Source organism: Lepidochelys olivacea (genome assembly GCF_965140295.1).
Source record: "Lepidochelys olivacea isolate rLepOli2 genome assembly, chromosome: 11".
NCBI lineage: Eukaryota > Metazoa > Chordata > Testudines > Cheloniidae > Lepidochelys > Lepidochelys olivacea.
In genome coordinates, this window is record NC_140421.1 from 20,526,300 (window position 1) to 20,532,299 (window position 6,000).

Consider the following 6,000-nt stretch of genomic DNA (forward strand, 5'->3'; position numbering starts at 1 on the left):
GAATTATTGACTCTACTAATGTTTACCAAAGTATATGGACAAATATTTTAAAAATGTCTAGTGATGTTAGGTGCCCCCATTTTTTGGATACTCAGTTTGAGACTGCTTTTAGGAGTTCTACCTTTCAGATGGCAATTGCCCAGCAATTTCGGATAATCAGTCACTTCAGGGTGTCCTGGGTTGAGTACCCAAAATCACTGGTCACTTGAAAACTGTGGCCTATGTGTATATTGAAAAATACATATGTTTGATGTTTACTTGTGTATAAATCTGTATATAGTTAATTTGCACTTCTTCCCTCAGCACCCTCAGTATGTTGCTCCTACTCTTTTATAGGCTGATCTTTTGGTGATAAGGACAGTGTCTTTTCATGTGCTCATCTGACTCCTAGCACACAGGGATCCTAATGCTGATGGGCTGGTGTGTGTGCGGGAGGGACCTTTGGCCACTGTTGTACCACAGCAGTAGTGTACTTCAGAGTCATGTTGAAGGCAGTGGGCCCTTATTAGTGTTTGCGAAGTGCTCTGACATCTACAGAAGACAGGTGAAAAGTATTTAATACAGAATGTTGAAATTTTTTAATACTTGGTATTTAAGCTGCAGAATGGTGATCATGCATTTTTAGAAGACGCAAGGCAAGATGGAGGTGTTTTCTGAAGAGAAATGACTGCCATTGAATGCCACCTTTATGAATTCAGAATGTTAGCACAACACTTGCCACCCCCATGCCCTTCCAAAAACAGTGTTTGCTAGTAAGAGTGCAGAGAAGGCAGCAATATTTCACTACCCAGTATTGGACCCTCTGGTTCAGAATTGACAAGAGAGCCTGCACTACGTGGACTAACCCAGACAACATCAACAAAGGTGTGATGGAAGGAAAGGGCCTGTTGAGATACTCTTAAGTTTAATGGTAGATAACTTTAAAAACTCACTGCAAGCTGTAGTATTTGGTGTGCCTTCCGTGTACGTCCCCACCAATGAAATGCAGGTGCCAGTTGTGTGGAACATTTATTATTTGTATTACAGTAGCATGTGGGAGTGCCCGCCATGGACCGGACCCTAGGCATTGTATAAACACAGACAGAAAAGATGGTCTGTGCCCCGATGGGCTTAAAGCAGCTTAACAGCACAAGTCTGTGCTACACAACAATTTAGGATATGGACCGGAGAATAATATATCTGCTTTAAACTGTATGATGAGGAGCTGATGGATTTTAGATAAAAATATAATTACCCAAGTAGGTATTTTCTTTGCTGGGACTAATCTATTCATAGTGCTGAGAAAAGTGCAGTGGAATCTCCAAGTACAGCAAACATTCAGGGCCTTAGTTTTATCTCCCATCTAAAAGGCAACACTTCCACTGGTTGTGTCCTTTGTATCGCTGGGCACTACCTCAGTATTCTCTCAGAAAGTAGATTTGTAGCTACTGACTTCAGAATGTTATGTGAAGGGCCCTACCAAATTCACATCCATTTTGGTCAATTTCACGGTCGCAGGATTTTAAAAATCATAAATTTCAAGATTTTAGATATTTAAATCTGAATTTTCCGGGTGGTGTAATTGTAGGGTTCATGACCCCAAAAAGGAATGGGGGGGTCACAGGTTATTTATAGGGAAGGTTGTGGTACTTCTACCCTTACTTCTGTGCTATTGCTGCGGGTGGCACGGCCTTCAGAGCTGGGCGAAGAGAGAGCGGCAGCTGCTGGCCAGGAGCCCAGCTCTGAAGGCCGAGCTGCTGCCAGCAGCAGCGCAGAAGTAAGGATGGCCTGGGATGGTATTGCCACCCGTACTTCTGCGCTGCTGCTGGCATTGTGCTGCCTTCAGAGTTGGGCGCCTGGCCAAAAGCCACCTCTCTCCAGCTGCTCAGCACAGACATAAGGGTGGCACTACCATGACTGCCCCCCCACAAATAACTTTGTGATCCCCTCGCAAATCCCTTTTGGGTCAGGACTCCCAATTTGAGAAATGCTGGTCTCCCCTGTGAAATCTGGTCGTGTGTGCTTTTACCCTATACCATACAGATTTCACAGTCCGTGATGCATTTTTCATGGAGGTGAATTTGGTAGGGTCCTAATTACTTGTAGCACTCTGGATTTTCCTGAGAAATCATCCACCTGCTACCAAGTGTGCCCCTCTGTACTTAGCATGTGAGAACCTGAAGGATGCATTTTCCAAGTTTTTCATCAAACCGACATAACTCTCCTCACTAACTACATCTCCGTCTATTCCTTGCTGTTGTAATGCCTTGTTTACCATCAGAATGCAAACTCTTCTGAGTAAGGAATGGCGTTCTATATATGTAGAAAGCAACAATAGTAATAAAATACTATAATAAATCATTAAAACTAAACTACAACTGACAAAATGAGGAAAGTACATTTTGAGATGGATTATCATTCCCATTCACTTGCTCACTATATCTCAGTCTCCCAATCATTACTTTGAATTAGTGATGTTTTATTGTCCCGTGATAGCTTTTAAAAATACCTTTCTCCATTACTTTCTGGCATGGAGGAGTCATCAGGTTTATTGGCAGCCATCTTAAAACTGCTAGTTGAAAAGGAATATTTAAATTTAATTATTTGGGATGACTACCAAATCTTTGCTTGTTTTACTTCATTGAGTTATAACCGCAAGTATAAACCCACCAGTACCATCAGTGTAAAATCAGGGATTTTAGTCAGGGATGATGGTGCAATCTCTTCTCTGAGAATGTTTGTTTTTTTAGTAAAAATATTTTTTATTTCAAAAATGTATTAAACAAATATACCCGCTTATGTTAGTCTTCAATATATAATGCTTTTAATATTCTGGAATAGATTACAATGTCAATCATATTATCCATATTTCATAGTGTATCCTCCAGAAGCCTCAGGGAAGGTGCATATGTCTGGCTTTAGTTATATCCCACCAATAAAACAGCCCTCTGGAATGAAATCTGTGGAGGACACACAGCAAGATGTCAAATTAATTGTACCGAAATAATGAGTTAGAACCAAATGCTAATTAAATAGTAATGAAAGTCATACTTTCAATTATCTTCATTATGGTGCAATGTTTTATGTCGACATTAAATGCTTGGAGTATGGGCATATATTGTAATTAGGTTTGTTGTATAAAAATACAAGTTATTTCACTTCTCTGATGAAATCCATATTAAAAGCATTTGAGGCCTCTGATCTCTCTGAACAGTATCTTTTTCAGATGGCTGAATTTATTAAACGTTATTGTTTTCTTATCTCGCTGTTTGCTCAGCCTGTTTTTCACACCCAAAAAATTGACATACTGTGGTAATATTATAAAGGGACTTTCAAAAATACACAGCAGAACCAAACTGCCATTGCTCTTTGTGATGGGGCATCTGCCCCACACTGGCCCATAAGGGGTCAATAGAGCCCTTGGGAGGCTACACAGGAGGCAGCCAATCAGGGCTAGGCTGGCCCATATAAGAAGGGCTGCAGAACAGAGCAGCTTCAGTGGCTCCCTAGAGCTTGAGGAGGGAGGCCTGACTGCCTTGTAGGAGGAAGAAAACTAGCATCTTGGACAGAGCAGTGCTGGGCAGGATCAGGGAAGTGAGAGTGAGCTCCCCGCTGACTACTGGCGTGCTGAGGCCCTGAGACAAAGACTGAGAAGGTGCTGGGGCTACGGGGAAGTGGCCCAGGGAAGTAGACTGAGGGTTGGAGGGGGTGCAGCACGTGGCTGCCATCTACAGGGTCCTTGGGCCAGGACCCGGAGTAGTGGGTAGACCTGGGTCCCCCTCTCCCGAACTCGCCACTGAGGAAGTGGCTGGACAGTGGACTGCTGTTCCCCCAGAACGAGGGAGAACCAAATGTGACACAGCTGGAGGCTGTGTCCTGAAGAGGATGTCGCAGTCCTTGGAGTGACATGGGTCCAGGAGCAGAAGTTACGGTGGTGAGGCACCACCAGAAGAGGGCGCACTGGCAAATAGAGCTAATCCCCAGGACGGCCAGCAAGAGGTGCCGCAGGGGTGAGTCCTATCCCGTCACACTATTCCACATACCAGTTTCCCCTGCCCTGTTCATGCTATTCTATCCAGAGGTACTTGGTTCACTCCCTACCGATGATACAATCAGGGATGTCATCGCACAGGGATTTTCAAAGCATTCATTTTCTTAAAAAATAACGAACATGAGCACAGTATTAGCTGTGGAATAGACATGTATCATTACATTAACAAAACATTCAAAATAAAGTTCTCACGTCTTTCCTCAAGCCCATACGTTTACCTCCTTATCAGGTCACTTCCAGGACTTCCCTGTCTGTCTCTCACTCCCCAACTTCCAGGTTTTTCTGCTAGAGCCTGCTCGCTCCCGGCAATAGCTATATTCTGCTCTGTTCTCCCTGAGAATAATCTCTCTCTTTGGAAGGCCAGCAGCTTGACTTCCTCCTGTTGTTCTAAGGGGAATCAGGGGATTCCTGCTCAGGGGTGCCTCTTTCGTAATCAGGGTTGGCTGGCCCCAGGCCTCCTAGTCTGTAAGGGACAAGCCACCCTATTACACATGGAAGAGCAGGAGTATCTGAGCTGAAGAATTAATAATGCATGGTAGGAAGGAACTGCGGTGCCAGCTGCTGAGAGGGTAATTTCAATACTCATAATGATTTTCAACTTCAATTTTAAAACTATCACTTTAGAATTATCCCTCAACTAAAGTAAAAAACTTTTCCCAGACCATAAGAATAGAAGCTGAACATTCTGAGCATGTGGAATTAATGACTGAATATTATGCAGAGAGCCATTTAATTAAAAACCCTTTCATTAACAATGCAGTTGGAGAGTGTATATGTGTTATGTAATTAAAGATAGTACATCAGTAAATGATACTATATAAAACCAATTCAAAAAATTCAAATGAGACGGTGTAGCATAAGGAACTTAATGCAAGTGGGAATAAAAGTGGATGTGAAATAAGCTCTGAGTTCTTTCCTAAACTGGAAGCTCCAATTAATCTACTTTTGGCAAGATGATGCAGTACTTGTATTTTAATAATGGGCTGTATGCTTTTAAAGGTGCTTTACAGCATTAGATACCAAATATCTTTTCTTCCCATTCCCTTCCTCCAGCAGAGTGAGGATTCCCTGAATTTCCTGACAGCATCAACCAGCTTTGCTGACTTTATCAATCTAGACTGCCTAGTGCTCCATTTTAATCTGATGGCACTTTTACTTTCTGAATAGCTATATTGTGCCTGAGTATGTCTCAAAAGCTACGGTCGAAACAGGATTCCTGCAATATCCAATTTCTTCACTCTAGAGGCCACTTTCCCCCCTCTTAATCTTAAAACCAGATGAAAAGAACTTTCTTTGAGGCTGGAGCTATCACCACTATAGGACAGTCAATACCAAGCCCTTGAAGTGAGCAGCAGTCTAGATTTTTCAGGAGTGAAGAATGGTAATACAGGATAATTTGGCTAATCTGAGCATCTTGTGATTTACAACAGAATCTTTTACCAAATTGTGTATCGTGTATGAGGAGATGATGATGGCATCCTCAAACTCTGATATTTACATTTTAAAAGAATTTCAAAGGGAAGAGGATTCTAGTCCTATAGTTTGCTGAATACATAATGCCTGAGTGTCAAAAAGAAAGTAGTTTAAAATGAAATAATAAAACTTGCATGTGTCTAACACTGAATTGATACTGTGTTAATTAAAATAAAATTTAAAAAATCCTGTATTAAGGGAATGGTTGCAGGAGTTAAGCACTCAAGTCAGGAATGCCACAGTTAAGTGTTAAGACTAATTACACCATCACATTTATGAAATAATACTGTAGTAAAATGAGGGCCTGAAACATCAGGCCTTGTATTAGAGGCCTGGTATGAGGCCTGGGCTAAAGTAATGGTCAAAACTTGCTAATACAAAGCAATATTAAATTGTGAGCAAGAGGCAGGCCCTACTCACAGAGTCTGGCAAGAACAGGGCTGATATTGCAAAAACACACATTTCTAAGCAGTACTAGGCATAAGAATATATATGCA